This window comes from Schistocerca piceifrons, chromosome 2, assembly GCF_021461385.2.
Source record: "Schistocerca piceifrons isolate TAMUIC-IGC-003096 chromosome 2, iqSchPice1.1, whole genome shotgun sequence".
NCBI lineage: Eukaryota > Metazoa > Arthropoda > Insecta > Orthoptera > Acrididae > Schistocerca > Schistocerca piceifrons.
In genome coordinates this window covers 665,178,785-665,195,882 of record NC_060139.1, presented here as the reverse complement: position 1 = coordinate 665,195,882, position 17,098 = coordinate 665,178,785, and the positions used below count along the sequence as shown (strand labels likewise).

Below are 17,098 nucleotides of genomic sequence, written 5' to 3'. Positions count from 1 at the left end.
TCCACACAACTTCTTCCTGTTTTTTCGATTGATCGGTGTTCAGTTTTTCAAGGCCTATCCACTGTGCCAACTTATAACTAAATCTGAGGGGGGTGCGTTGGGGAGGTTCCCTTGTAAGATGGTATCTGTTCTTTCGGACATGTCCGAAATAACAGATACCATCGGACATGTCCGAAAGAACAGATACCATCGTTGATCATGCAGCTCCTTAGAATGAAATTACAATGAACACCCTTAGCTGCTTACAGGCGTACGTCAACGGGGACAGATGAAAATGTGTGCCCCGACCGGGACTCGAACCCGGGATCTCCTGCTTACATGGCAGACGCTCTATCCATCTGAGCCACCGAGGACACAGAGGATAGCGCGACTGCAGGGATTTATCTCTGGCACGCCTCCCGCGAAACCCATATTCTCAACTATTGTCCCGTACTACATTCGTAGTGCCCCAGCCCATTATACTCATTACTCGCGGCACGTTGCCGATTCCCGTTAGAGTTCGGGCACTGTTTGTGCATTCGCACAGAAGAAGAAGATGGTCAAGTGGCCGGTGAGCCTTAACTATGTATATACTAAGATGGTATCAGTTCTTTCGGACGTGCCAGAGATAAATCCCTGCAGTCGCGCTATCCTCGTGTCCTCTGATATGTCAACGCCTGTAAGCAGGTAAGGGTGTTCATTTCATTGTAAATACACTATATGATCGAAAGCATCCAGACACCCCCAAAAACATACGTTTTTCATATCAGGTGCATTGTCTTGCCACCTACTGCCAGGTACTCCATATCAGCGACCTCACAAGTCATTAGACATCGTGAGAGAGCAGACTGGGGCGCTCCCCGGAACTCACATACTTCGAACGTGGTGAGGTGATTGTGTGTCACTTCCGTCATACATCTGTATGCGAGTTTCCACACTCCTAAACATCCATAGGTCCACTGCTTCCGTTGTGATAGTGAAGTGGAAACGTCAAAGGACACGTAAAGCAGGCTGACCTCGTCTGTTGACTGACAGAGACCGCTGACAGTTGAAGAGGGTCGTAATGTGTAAAAGGTTCAAATGGCTCTGAGCAGTATGGGACTTAACTTCTGAGGTCATCAATCCCCTAGAACTTAGAACTACTTAAACCTAAGGACATCACACACATCCATGCCCGAGGCAGGATTCGAACCTGCGACCGTAGCGGTCGCGCGGTTCCAGACTGTAGCGTCTAGAACCGCTCGGCCACACCGGCCGGCTGTGCAAAAGGCAGACACCTATCCAAACCATCAGACAGGATTTCCAAACTGCATCAGGATCCGCTGCAAGTACTATGACAGTTAGGCAGGAGGTGAGAAAACTCGGATTTCGTGGTCGAGCGGCTATTCATAAGCCACAATCACACCAGTAAATACCAAAAGACGCCTCGCTTGGTGTAATGAGCGTTAACATTGGACGGTTGAACAGTGGAAAAACGTTGTGTGGAGTGGCGAATCACGGTACTCAATGTGGCGATCCGATGGCACGGTGTGGGTACGGCGAATGCCCGGTGAACGTCATTTGCCAGCGTGTGTAGTGCCAAAAATAAAATTCGGAGGCGGTGGTGTTATGGTGTGGTCGTGTTTTTCATGGAGGAGGGGGGGGGGGTTGCACCCTCTGTTGTTTTGAGTTTCAGTGGCACAGGCCCACATTGATGCTTTAAGCACCTACTAGCTTCCCACTGTTGAAGAGCAATTCGGGGACGGAGCACCTGTTCAGAATATACGGCCTGTGGCGGAGTGGTTGCACGACAATAACATCCCTGTAATGGACTGGTCTGCACAGAGTCCTGACCTGAATCCTATAGAACACCTTTGGGATGTTTCGGAACGTCGACTCCGTGCCATACCTCACCGACCGACATTGATACCTCTCCTCAGTGCAGCACTCCGTGAAGAATGGGCCGCAATTCCCCAAGAAACCTTCCAGCATCTGACTGAATGTATGCCTGCGAGAGGCTAAGAGTGGGCGAACACCATACTGAATTCCAGCATTACCGATGGAGGGCGCCACGAACTTGTAAGTCGTTTTCAGCCAGGTGTCCGGATGCTTTTGATCAAATAGCGTATGTTTAGATTCTAATACATTATCAAGTAATAGTTTTCTGTCGAGTTTTTAAGTACGTGTCTCTTTTTTAGTCACTGTTTAATATATACCTAATACCACGTAAGTACTCATATGCAAAACTTAGAGATGGAAACCTACCGTAGGCTTCCAGAGACTACCACAAGTAAGCGCTGACTACGGTAGTTTTCCTAGTAGCTTTAAACATTTAAGCTCGTACCCGTGTTACCCATATGTTGGGTGAGTTGCGTACATATCGATCGCTGTTTTTACATATGCGATCAGTGTTTTGTTAGATTCTCCTAAAAATTGGGAGTGGTAAACTGTCTAAAAACTGAGTGAGGATGTATAAATGAGCAGGTAACCTACGAAACGTTTTTGTTGTACATAGTTATCTTCTTGTCTGTTACTTAAGAATAAACGGTATTTATAGCAAAACAAACTGTCAGTGTTTAAATCAGGTTTTCTCAAAAATTGTATCATAAAATTGTAGCTTTCGAAACGAAATGGGGGAATGTTGCCTTAAAAATAAAGAAAAAAATACAGATTTCTCATATAGCGCTACAAGAAACAATTTCCCCAAGAAAAGATAAAATAAAAAACTCAAATATATAAAAACATCGATTCAGTACTTCATCGAACTTGTATAAAACACCCTGACAGATTAAAACTGTGTGCCGGAGCGATACTCCTACTCTGGAAGTTTGCTTTTTGCGGGCAACTGCTCTGACAGGAGAGCTTCTGTGACGTTTGGAAGGTAGGAGACGAGTTGCTGGCGGCCGTAAAACTGTGAGATCGGGCTGTGAGTCGTGGTTGAGGAGCTCAGTCAGTAGAGCACTTGCCTGCGAAAGGCAAAGGTCCCGAGTTCGAGACTCGGCCCGGCACACAGTTTATAATCTTCAAGGAAGTTCCATATCCGTGCACACTCCAATGCAGAGCGAAATTTTTATTTTTAAATTAAAATGTTTCTGTTATTCATGAACAACATTCGCTTTTATCGATAATAACAGAATACTCTTGCCTTTGATCATGTTGAAGAACGTTCTATTGAGCACAAAATAAAAACAATAACTGTATGGATTTTTTTATGTTTGTGCATGTAAACTGTACATGCGCATCAAAAGTAAATGGTTTAATTGCAATTGCAGAAGTTACGAAATCAACTAACTTTTATTACTCATAAAATACAATTTATATTCTGCAAGGCTATAAAATACACAATGAACTAACACTGAGTGATGTGCGGTTCTGATTAGGTGCAAAATAAACAACCAGACAAACAAAAGACAAAGAGAAGTGTTCGGCTCCCAGTCATTTATGTTTCTTTCCCCAAAAATTCTACGAATACTGCCGGTAATGCTACTACTACTCACTACGTCATTTACATAGTGTGCTAAAACTACTGAACTGTAGTTATGGTAGAACGCAACTCTAGTAGAATGTCATTTGATGTTTTTGACTGGTACTAGTTGTGTAGTGGTTCTATGATGCCATTACCAACCACACCTAGGACACTATACACTCTGCTTAAAAATATCTCGACACCCATATGTAATGCGGAATGACCAGCAGATGTCACAAGAGACAGACCCACAAGTATAAAAAAAGGCGGAGGCAACTGTTTTCTCACAGGGAAACATCACCGGCTTGACCTCATATTTCAAGAAGAAAAACGCACATTAATAAGAGATCAACCACAGAAATCGATTCCACGCGGAAATTTCGGCCATAATTATGATAGTACGCGGTTAAGACCTTCTTACAATATAGCTTTTTAACTTCAGAGAGCACCGATTGTTTGTTGCTCGCTTCGCACCACTGCAGACGCGTAAAACCCGAGCGTGAAGTACTGTATAGTGTAGCGAGTAAGATATTTGTGAAATACTGCTGTGACGTTGGTAACGTGCTTTGTTTACCCCGTGCAAATGAGCGATTTCTAACCTGTAGATGGTGCCGTCGATCTGTTTGCTTTGAATATTTTTGTGTTACGATTCACAAATGCTGCGCAAATGAGTGAAACGAATAAGTGTGTCATTAAAGGAATTGCGTAGTCCTATTTAGTTATTAATATTGTTGTTATGCATCTTCTCTTTTTGGAATTTTTAAAGCCGGCACAGTTAATCTGAAGTATATGAAGATGCGCTGCTTTTCAACGTGGGTGGAATGCTTAAATTGTAAACTAAAAATTATTAACTTCGTTTTAAAATAATTCTTCAGTTCGTAAGGTTTATTTATTTTGATATTGAGGTACAAGTCAATAAGAGCATTTGTTAAAATAGTATTAAACATATATGCACGTGAGGTTGACATATTCCGTACTCATTTCAAAACACATGTCTCCACCCTGTCCCTTGTCCATAGCCGGGCTACGGTCGCCGGTTCGAATCCTGCCTCGGGCATGGATGTGTATGATGTCCTTAGGTTAGTTAGGTTTAAGTAGTTCTAAGTTCTAGGGGGCTGATGCCCTTAGAAGTTAAGTCCCATAGTGCTGAGAGCCATTTGAACCATCCCTTCTCCATAGGCTTCAACATCCCGTAATAGCAGAGCTTTGGTTGTTACTGAAATGCAGAGTATTTCCCGCTTGGGCGTTACACGACTAAAGTCCAGCTGAGCAACTGGAAAACAGTGTCCGCGGAAGTTTAAAAGCTGTATTTTCGGAATGTCATAACTGCGTAACTGTGTACTATAAGAAGTATGGCCCAAATTTTCGCCCGGGATCGATTACTGACGCTGATGTCTTGCTGGTGTGCTTCTTCTCCATAAAATATGAGGTCATGTAGCTGATGTTTCCTCGCCAGTAGTGAAACATTTGCAGCATAATGGGTCGGTCAGGATAGCTCAATGACTTCGAATGTTGACTAGTTATTGGATCTCGATGAGGCACTAATCCATTAATGATACACTACTGGCCATTAAAATTGCTACACCACGAAGATGACGTGCTACAGACGCGAAATTTAACCGACAGGAAGAAGATGCTGTGATATGCAAATGATTAGCTTTTCGGAGCATTCACACAAGGTTGGCGCCGGTGGCGACACCTACAACGTGCTGACTTGAGGAAAGTTTCCAAACGATTTCTCATACACAAACAGCAGCTGACCGGCGTTGCCTGGTGAAACGTCGTTGTGATGCCTCGTATACGGAGGAGAAATGCGTACCATCACATTTCCGACTTTGATAAAGGTCGGATTGCAGCCTATCGCGATTGCGGTTTATCGTACAGCGACAATGCTGCTCGCATTGGTCGAGATCCAATGACTGTTAGCAGAATATGGAATCGGTGGGTTCGGGAGGGTAATACGGAACGCCATGCTGGATCCCAACGGCCTCGTATCACTAGCAGTCGAGATGACAAGCATCTTATCCGCATGGCTGTAACGGATCGTACAGCCACGTCTCAATCCCTGAGGCAACAGGTGGGGACGTTTGCAAGACAACAACCATCTGCACGATCGGTTCGACGACGTTTGCAGCAGCATGGACTATCAGCTCGGAGACCACGGCTGCGGTTACCCTTGACGCTGCATCACAGACAGGAGCGCCTGCGATGGTGTACTCAACAACGAACCTGGGTGCACGAATGGCAAAACGTCATTTTTTTCGGATGAATCCTGGTTCTGTTTACAGCATCATGATGGTCGCATTCGTGTTTGACGATATCGCGGTGAACGCATATTGGAAGCGTGTATTCGTCATCGGCATACTGGCGTATCACCCGGCGTGATGCTATGGGGTGCCATTGGTTACCCGTCTCGGTCAACTCTTGTTCGCATTGACGGCACTTTCAACAGTGGACGTTACATTTCAGATGTGTTATGACCCGTGGCTCTACCCTTCATTCGATCCCTGCGAAACCTTACATTTCAGCAGGATAATGCGCAACCGCCTGTTGCAGGTCCTGTACGGGCCTTCCTGGATACAGAAAATGTTCGACTAGCTGCGCTGGCCAGCACATTCTCCAGATCTCTCACCAATTGAAAACGTCTGGTCAATGGTGGCCGAGCAACTGGCTCGTCACAATACGCCAGTCACTACCCTTGATGAACTGTGGTATCGTGTTGAAGCTGCGTGGACAGCTGTACCTGTACACGCCACCCAAGCTCTGTTTGACTCAATGCCCAGGCGTATCAAGGCAGTTATTACGGCCAGAGGTGGTTGTTGTGGGTACTGACTTCTCTGGATCTATGCACCAAAATTGCGTGAAAGTGTAATCACATGTCAGTTCTAGTACAATATATTTGTCCAACGAATAGCCGTTTATCATCTGGATTTCTTCTTGGTGTAGCAATTTTAATGGCCAGTAGTGTATACTGAGAGACTGAATAAAGGCAGTTTTTCAGTAGGTAGGCTGTCACAGAATTGTTAAAGTTTTACAGTCGAGGATGAGTTTCTGTCTGTCGGGGTAATCTGTCGCATAGTTTTGTTCCTGCACGCGATACACCTTTTTGGCAGAATGTAGCATTGCAGTGAGTGACATATGTGACACTGCTTGGCTTGATACTGTAATCATTGACAATTTTTTCTAGAGTAAAAAGTTTTCATTCCTCCGCATACGTTTTTTGACACCATAACTACTTCCAGTATATAAAAGCAGGGAGGGACTAATATTTTTAGATACGGCTATGCACCCTGTCATAAAGCACCATTTTTGCTGCAGTCGTTTGTGGGCTATAATGTTCCTGAAATGGGCTAGCCTGCCCAGAATACGTACCTGCTTCCAAAAGTTATGGATTGTGTGTGTGTGTGTGTGTGTGTGTGTGTGTGTGCGTGTGTAGGGTGAGTAAAAAAGGACGTTACAACTTTGGAATGATACAGAAATTTTGTTGAGACAACTTACAGAATGGGTAGATATGTCATTTTGTAGCAAACAGCCCCAAGTTTCACATTAAGTGTCAAGTGTCAACAACCTCATGTTCACATAAAAGTGTCAAGTGTCATTTTGGTTCGATGTGACTACCATTTGTGATGCTGCAAATATCCCAGTAAATCGGACGTAACTTTTGCAACAGAAGCGTAGATTGTTTTGTAGGGGAGGAACATACACACGGTCTTCAATGAAACCCCACAGAAAGAAGTCCAGTGGTGTCAAATCTGTGGAGCGAGGTGGCCATGCGATTTACCCTTCACGGCCAATCCACCGACCTGGGAAGTGATTATCGAGGAAAGCTCGAATTCCATAAGAAAATGAGGTGGTTCTCTGTCTTGCTGGTAGTAAACCATTCCATCTCGGTCATCTTCATCGATCTGACGAATTAAAAAAAAAAATTCAGGCATATCCAGATATACAATACCAGTGACAGTTTTCTCCGTGAAGAAGAAGGAGCCACACATTTTCAATTTGCGAAGGACAGAAAACGCATCAACTTTGGGGCTGTCACGAACGTGTTCCAGGGTTGCATTTGGATTTTCGCTCCCCTACATTCTGCAGTTACGGGTATTCACTAGGTCACTGATATGAAATGTTGAGTCATCACTGAAGATTATTGTTTTCAGGATTGTCTCGTCTTCCTCTATCCTACGTAACATTTTCGCACAGAAATCTGCATGAGCAACCGCCTCTACATGAAGACGCCATTTTGAATCTGTATGGTTTCAAGTGTTAACGTCTACACAGTACTCACCAAACAGTGTTTTGTGGAATGCAAGTCTTGCGAGATGCCCGTCGCGTTGATTCTTCTGGACTGCGGGCAAATCTCTCCCTAACTTATTCGACATAATCAACAACACGCGGTTAACCTGGAGATTTATCGTATCACAGTGAACAATCCTCTCAACAAAGCTTTTGTGCCAAGAATAAATTGTAGGCCTGCCTGGAGGTTCTTCAGCGTATACGATGCGAAATCTAAGTCGAATAGTTGTTGCAGAGTTCGTTTCATGAAACCAAAACACACAGCGAGCACGCTCCGCACCAATGAAAGTAGCCATTTTAACTATGCACTATGCTGGCGCTCGTGGTGGCGGAATCGAGTACTGATGACCACGTGAATAAAACTAGAGGTTGTTTGCTACAAAACGACACATCTACCGATTCTGTAAGTTATCTGAACAAATTTGTATATCATTACAATGTTGTAAACTCCTTTTTGACTCGCTTGTATATTACGATACAAATATATGTTACGATACGATGGTGAGAAGGGAGTGGGAGAAGGTAAGTGCAGGATCATCTCGTGGAGCTACGTCACGGCGCTGCGGAGTTTGTAAACAATTGGCTAATGGACCCCTCTGTTTGACATTCGATAGCTTGTCAGGCTGCTGGAGATACACGCAGACCTTCTGGTCCTCTTACCCCAAAGGCGCATCGCAACGTTGTCTAAGCTAGTAGATTAACATTTATTCGGTGCTTAATACTGGTTAAGGGCCAACAAGGTAGAACAAATCGTGTTTCGAGAACATACAGCTCATACCCTAGAGAAAAGTGTGAAAGAGAAGAGGAAATAATCCTTGTGGGGAAGGGGCGTTATAATGGGCGACAATAGACTTACTTTGGTTCCTCATAAAAGACACAGCCTGAGAGCTAGTTACCTTGAGATTGGACGTGATGAGTTGATGTTAGTTGAGAATGCCATTAAGGTGACAAAGACTCCACATCGACACCTCACTGAGTTTGAACGCGGTCATGTAATAGGGCCTCGAGAAACTGGATGTTCGTTCTTCGATACTGCAGAAAGACTTGGCAGGAATGTAGCCAGTGTACAAGACTGCTGGCAGCGGTTGTTACGAGAATGTACGGTCGCAGGAAGACCGGGCTCCGGATAGCCAGGTGGCACTACTAGCGCATCATACTGAATCTGCAGCAGCAATTTTGGCAGCAGCCGGCACCGCAGTGACACAACGAACTGTTACTAATACGTTACTTCAAGGACAGCTCCGAGCCAGACGCCTTATAGCGTGCATTCCACTGACCCCAGATCACCACCATTTGCGACTTCAGTAGTGTCAATCGAGAGTTTATTGTAGGCCATGGTGGAGGCCTGTTGTGTTTCCTGAAAACTGTTTCTGTCTTAGTGCCAGTGATGGTCGTGTGTTGGTTCAAAGGAAGAGCTGTTTGTTTGCGAGACACACTGGACCTTAATGTGGAGTTACGGTCTGGGGTGCGATTTTGTATGACAGAAGGAGTACTGCCGGCCGCGGTGGTCTCGCGGTTCTAGGCGCGCAGTCCGCTACGGTCGCAGGTTCGAATCCTGCCTCGGGCATGGATGTGTGTGATGTCCTTAGGTTAGTTAGGTTTAAGTAGTTCTAAGTTCTAGGGGACTGATGACCACAGCTGTTAAGTCCCATAGTGCTCAGAGCCATTTAAACCATTTTTGAAGGAGTACTCCCGTGGTTACCCACACACCCTTACTGCAAATTTGTGTGTCAGGCTGGTGATTCGACCTGTTGTGCTGCCAGTCATGACTAGCGCAGATGACACCTGTATATAAGAAGGGTAGAAGGACGGATCCTCAAAATTATAGATCAATATCCTTAACATCGGTTTGTTGCAGGATTCTCGAACATATTCTCAGTTTGAATATAATGAATTTCCCTGAGACAGAGCAGTTGCTGTCCATGCATCAGCACGGCGTTAGAAAGCATCGCTCCTGCGAAACGTAGCTCGCCCTTTTTTCACATGATATCTTGCGAACCATGGATGAAGCGTATCAGACGGATGCCATATTCTTTGATTTCCGGAAAGCGTTTGACTCGGTGCCCCATTGCAGACTCCTAACAAAGGTACGAGCATATGGGATTGGTTCCCAAGTATGTGAGTGGCTCGAAGACTTCTTAAGTAATAGAACCCAGTACGTTGCCCTCGATGGTGAGTGTTCATCGGAGGTGAGGGTATCATCTGGAGTGCCCCAGGGAAGTGTGGTAGGTCCGCTGTTTTTTCTATCTACATAAATCATCTTTTGGATAGGGTGTATAGCAATGTGCGGCTGTTTGCTGATGATGCTGTGGTGTATGGGAAGGTGTCGTCGTTGAGTGACTGTAGGAGGATACAAGATGACTTGGACAAGATTTGTGATTGGTGTCAAGTATATCAGCTAGCTCTAAATATAGATAAATGTAAATTAATGGCGATGAATAGGAAAAAGAATCTCGTAATGTTTGAATACTCCATTAGTAGTGTAGCGCTTGACACAGTCACGTCGATTAAATATTTGGGCGTAACATTGCAGAGCGATATGAAGTGGGACAAGCATGTAATGACTGTTGTGGGGAAGGCGGATAGTCGTCTTCGGTTCACTGGTAGAATTTTGGGAAGATGTGGTTCATCTGTAAAGGAGACCGCTTATGAAACACTAATACGACCTATTCTTGAGTACTGCTCGAGCGTCTGGGATCCCTATCAGGTCTGATTGAGGGAGGACATAGAAGCAATTCAGGGGTAGGCTGCTAGATTTGTTACTGGTAGGTTTGATCATCACGCGAGTGTTACGGAAATGCTTCAGGAACTCGGGTGGGAGTCTCTTGACGAAAGCAAGCGTTCTTTTCGTGAATGGCTACTGAGGAAATTTAGAGAACCAGCATTTGAGGCTGACTGCAGTACAATTTTACTGCCGCCAACTTATATTTCGCGGAAAGACCACAAAGATAAGACGAGAGAGATTAGGGCTTGTACAGAGGCATATAGGCAGTTATTTTTTCCTCGTTCTGTTTGGGAGTCGAACAGGCAGAGAAGATGCTAGTTGTGGTACGAGGTACCCTCCGCCAGGCACCGTATGGTGGATTGCGGAGTATGTATGCAGATGTAGTTGTAGATGAAGCAATCCAGGGGGCGTTTTCCAACAGGAAATTGGACATGCTCGACAGAGTGACGACATGTTGCTTTGGCCTGCTCTATGACCAGATCTGTCTTCAATCGAGCACATGTGGGACAGCATCAGACGACAACTCCAGCATCATCCACAACCGGCATAAACCATGTCCGTATTGACCGATCAGGTGCAGCAGGCATGGAACTCCATCTCACAAACTAACATCCTGCTTGCTTGCTTACAACCTTCCGGTGGTTACGTCGGTTATTAATGTACCAGCATTTCGCACTGCAATGGATTATCTCGCGCTTACATTAACCCGTGACCTTGCATTGTTAAAACGATGGGCCAACTTAAATGTAATTTTTTCACATCTTACACAGGTTGTACACGGTCTAATATCATAATCCCGTAATATCATTCATAACCGATGTACAAAGTGTCCTGAACAACAGTTACAGTACCTTGTATGTGAACAGTGCAGTCCTTCGGTCGTTAATACAGTGACTATAGAAGTGTCAGACCTCGCCTTGAAAGATAGGGTTCCATGTTGTTTCCAGATGTTGCTTCAGTTGGTGAAGGAACGTTACTGTTAACGCTCATCACATGCTTTTCAATAATGCACCATTCATGTTCAGGCTGGGGAGTTGAAGAACATCTTGGGAAACGTATTGGCTAACTTGAGAAGTGTGTGCAGAGGTAGTGTTCTGCTGGAAAAGCACCTTCTCTCTAACGTTTGAAGAAAGGTAACAGAGTAGACTGAATTATGTCGTGGACGCCTTCCACACTTTTCAGTGTTTTGTCAAGTAATGTCAGTGGTGTACGCCCACTGTAGGCTACAGCATCTCGTACCATAACCCTGAGAGCTGATCCTGTACGTCACTGCCTGTATACACACTGGTAGTTGCAGCTCTCAGTGACTGACTTAAAAGCAGAAACTACTCTCATCAAAGAACACGACTTTACACCAGGACCGCTGACATGTATAAAAATCTCGGGAATCCGATATATCTAAATTTAGAAAATCTTGTTATCGACCCTCGTAATGTTAAAAACGTTATCGATACGATATATCGACGGAAAACTGTCGACCTACCGGCAAAAAAAAGAAAGGTATCAGCTACAGATTGTAAATATACTGTCGGTTTTAGAGCCGTGTATTTAAGTATCGATTTGTTATTAGATGATTTATTTTTGGATATTCGGTACCTCAACAAGCTAGCAGCCTGCTTGTCCCCATTAGAGAAAGAATTGAAAGGAAAACGATGTACTTTCACGCTTGGCAATAACAATTTGCTAACAAAGGTTACTGCAGGCAAGTGGCGCAATGCAAGGTGTCCGATGGGTCCGTCGTTCGGTTACGTCACATATCGGACTTGTGTGTAACACTTCATTTCGACTTACCTATTTTTTTTTTTTTTCATTTCTGCAAACGCCAACGACCTAGCAGTTGTAGTGTCAGAATAGCGTGGTGAAGTTAAACGTAGAAGTTTCTGTTGGTAGCACAGAGTACGTTACAATTCCGATCAGACGTCTCCACCCACCGCAAAGACCACTCTTGTCATTTACTTTTTTGCTCATCAGTTTCAGCAACTGTTTTTGAAGAATACCGATGTGAAGAAATAGCATAGTAGTTGCACTAAAAATTGTTTCTTAACGCAACTGGTGTGCTATTTCTTCACATCGGACACCTTTTTATTCCATTCACACTGCCAACCCCCGCTGCATTCAGACTTCTTATTTATAGCCAAAGAGGAAGACTGGGCGTGATGATAACTCAAAAAGTAGTAAGACTCCTTCACAGTGAAAGTAAAATTATGTTCTACCACAATTTCAAAAGAACGACTTGAAATATTTATCGAAAATTACGAAAAAAATAATATAAAATAAAAATATCGGCACTCGATGTTTCTATATCGATATCGATACCGGTGAAAAAAAGTGGCCGACATATACCGATATTTTGGAAAATTGTTACATTCCATCCTGGATTTTCCACTGTTTGATTTTATTTTTGAGGAAAATATCGATATATCGATATAGTGACATTTTATCAACAGCCCTACTTTACACCACTCGTTTCTCCTTCCGTTTAGCGCAACACCAGGCGTGTCAAAGGTTGACTCTGACCAAATAAGGAGACAGAAGTTTACTTGAGTTTCTGCCGGATGTCCATCGTTCCGGTGATTTGAATGAGCGCCTCTGCTTGCCGCAGCCAGACTTTAGGGCAGGGTGGCGCTGACCGCAGCTTGTAGTTCGCTGTGGAGTGAGCGCCTTCTATGCGGTACAGGCGTCTGGAGCCAGCATCGTAAGAGACCCTCAACTATCAAGCAAATCGATATATGTCGCAATGGTCATGCTACCGTCATCCTTTGCGAGCCCAGGCTGACCATTTACTCAAACTCAGTCTTCGGCGATCTTTCGTGGCGGTAGTAGTTTATGTTTATTATTGCACATCACAAATGTCACAGATACAATTGTTTAATTTCTTAATAATGATTCAAGTACGGATTTACATGCACAGTTATATTAATAAGATTATGGATTACGACATACTCATCGCATTATTGTATTTGCTTCTTAAATACTTACCCTGACGTAATTAACCTGTAGCCTGTGGAACACGTGCATAAATAGAATACGCAAATTAGTTTTGAGTCAATGTTATTTTTTTGTTATAGGTTTTGGCAGACAGATATGTACTTCCAAGTCTACTTTAGGCTAAAAGGTGAGCCTGAACGATGATAGTCTGATGGTAAGATCGTGAAGTCAACGAATGTGTTGTCGTGAGAATAACTATAATTATTGTTATGGTTACGCATGTTGCATTCCAAGAGTAATTTGTGTCCGCTGTTTTGATGATGGTAGTATCTATCGAATGCTTCAGTTAATCTTGTGGAACGGTGGGTATCTAATCTGTCAAAATTACAGTGATATAACTACTGAAGTTGCATGTGCAGGAATAGGACACAGCAGTCGAAACAAATTTCTCAGGAGGAAGAATATTCAACATTTCAGTATACCGCCACCAGTCAGCCCCGGATCTAGATAGCGGGGTGGGGGGAGGGGGGGGTAGCGAGGAGAGGGAGCAGACCAGGGTATCTGCCCTGGGTGCCAAATTCAGGGGACGTCAAATTCATATTCCTTGAAAAAAACAACGTTATTTCACAAAGCGCCTTACTATCCAGCTCACGTTGGTCTGTCAGTTATTCATATGATTTTGAAACGCATCCCAGTTGGTTTTTGAAAACATTCTAAATTGGTTTCTGAACGAATCATAAGCTGATTTTCGAATGTGTGCATAGTGTACGTGGCACCTGTACCAGGGGAAGTCCCGTCGCGTTTAGGAATAAAAAACATTCCCGCAGACAAAAGGGGACGGTGCTACACGAGCTGAGCTGTATAAGCACAAATGAGTGAACGCCAATCGGTGTTTCTTTATCTGGTTGACTGGGTGTGCGAATGATGAGCGTCGTTCTAATTATTAACGAAATACATAGATTCAGACTACCAGAGTGGAAGTAATGAATAACAGGAATAATAGGTACGAAAGATTACATATTATCTTCTCGATGTATCCAAGAAAACGAAATTTTGACCTACAATTTTTGCCAGCTGTACACTCCCCGATTAGCAACCGCTTTAATTTTTATTCTCGGAATAGAGCGGAAAACCCATTGTACGAACATGTGACAACGCCTATCCGGACAATAAATGCGGCATAACCTCCTATTTTGGCAGGGTTAGTGAAGTTAACCGGAGAATAAGTTTTGACGATGGCAGGAATAGTTACAGAGTTTAAAAAAATATGACGATTCCAAATAAATACATATAAAAATTTCGTACTACTGCTTTCGATCTCATGATTGAGAAACTGGAGCGTATGAATGAAATGTGAACTTTTTGCTTGTAGTAGGCCTCAAAGGCATTTGATATTGATACTGCGTGAATTATGTTCGGACGTATTATTTATGTAAATCAAGTACATAAAAATGACCATTTGTGTCTCGGTTATTTGGCGCGTTACAACTGCTGCAATATTAGAAAGGCTTATTTCGTTTTACCTAGCAGACAGTGGTAAAATTTTCGTAATCAAATCGGAAATCTACAACAGTCTTAGGTACTAATCGTATTAACAGCTTTTTCAGCATCCGACAACGTTATTTTGATCTTCTATGTAGCAAAACGTTTGACGAACTTTGATGATGTAATGCATTCTTCCGCAGAAAAGAAAGCGCGCCTTGTAAACCTGTGACAAGATCAGAGAGAGAGAGAGAGAGAGAGAGAGAAAGAGAGAGAAAAAAGATGCTGGGACCTAAGGATTGAGGAAATGTGTACTGTCTTGCGTGGCCGCGCGGTTAGAGGCGCCATGTCAGGGATTGCGCGGCCACTCCCGCAGGAGGTTCGAGTCCTGCCTCGGACATGGGTGTGTGTATTGTTCTTAGCATGAGTTAGTTTAAGTAGTATGTAAATCTAGGGACCGACGAGCTCAGCAGTTTGGTCTCTTAGGAGCTCACAAACATTTGATCACATTTTCTTGATTGTATCTTGCTTTTACTGGTTTTATGTTTCCTATATTTAATTCCCCCCTCCCCATGAACCATAGACATTGCCTTTGGTGGGGAGGCTTGCGTTCCTCAGCCACATAGATAGCCGTACCGTAGGTGCAACCACAATGGAGGGGTATCTGCTAGAGCCAGACAAACGTTTCTTCCTGAAGAGGGGTAGCAGCCTCTTCAGTAGTTGCACGGGCAACAGTCTGGACGATTGACTGCTCTGGCCTTGTAATACCAACCAAATAGCCCTTGCTGTGCTGGTACTGCGAACGGCTGAAAGCAAGGGGAAACTACAGCCGTAATTTTTCCCGAGGCCATGCATCGTTACTGTGTTAAATGATGGTGGCATCCTCTTGGGTAAAACATTCCGGAGGTAAAGTAGTCACCCATTCGGATATCCGTGCGGGGACTGCTCAGGAGGACGTCATTATCAGGAGAAACAAAACTGGGGTTCTACGTATCGGAACGTGGAATGTCAGATTCCTTAATCGGGCAGTTGGGTTAGGAAACTTAAAAATGGAAATGGAAAGTTTAAAAATTGATACAGTGGGAATTAGTGAAGTTTGTTGGCAAGAGGTACAAGACTTCTGTTCAAATGAATACAGGGTTACAAATACAAAGTCAAATAAAGCTAATGTAGGACTATGTTTAATAATGAATAAAAAATAGGAACACGGATAAGCTACTTCGAACATCATAGTGAACGCATTATTGTAGCCAAGATGGACACAAAGCCCACGCCTACCACAACAATACAATTTTATATGCCTACAAGCTCCGCAGATGATGAAGAGATTAAAGAAATGTAGGATGCGACAGAAGAAAATAACCAGATAGTTAAGGGAGACGAAAATTTAATAGTCATGGGAATTCGAATTCGTTGGTAGGGAAAGGAAGAGAAGAAAATGTAATAGGTGAATATTGACTGGGGGTAAGGAATGAAATGGAAGCCGTCTGATAGAATTTTACGAAGAGTATAACTTAATCATAGCTAACGCTTGGTTGATAGAAGGTTGTATACGCGTAAGATGCCTGGGGATACTGGGAGATTTCAGATAGATTATATAACGGTAAGACAGAGATTTAAGAACCAAGTTTTAAATTGTAAGACATTTCCAGGGACAGATGTGGATAATCACCACAGTTAATTGGTTATGAAATGTAGATTAAAACTGAAGAAGCTGTAAAAAGGTAGGAATTTTTAGGAGATGGGACCTGGATAAACTGAAAGAACCAGGGGTTGTACAGAGTTTCAGAGAGAGCATTAGGGAATGGTTGGCAAGACCAGAGGAAAGAAATGCAGTAGAAGAAGAATAGGTAGCTTTGAGAGATGAAATAGTGAAGGCAGGAGAGGATCAAGTGGATGAAAAGACGAGGGTTAGTAGAAATTCTGGTAACAGAAGAGATATTGAATTTAATTGATGAAACGAGAAAATATAAAAATGCAGTAAATGAAGCGAGCGATAAGGAATACAAATATCTCAAAAATGTCATCGACAGGAAGTGCAAAATGGCTAAGCAGGGATGGATAGAAGACAGATGTATGGATATAGAACTATGTATCACTAGGGGTAAGATAGATACTGCCTACAGGAAAATTAAAGAGACCTGTATGAATATCGAGAGCTCAAATGGAAAACCAATCCTAAGAAAAGAAGGGAAAGCGGAAAGGTGGAAGGAGTATTTAGAGGGTCTATACAAGGTCGATGTACTTGA

At 43.5% G+C, this 17,098-nt stretch overlaps 1 non-coding gene across 1 annotated transcript; it reads right to left on the bottom strand.

The window, feature by feature from the left end:
* Positions 1-279: 279 nt before the first annotated feature.
* Trnat-ugu lies at positions 280-353 on the bottom strand. Its single transcript has one exon. It is a non-coding gene; the product is annotated as a tRNA-Thr (tRNA).
* Positions 354-17,098: the final 16,745 nt, after the last annotated feature.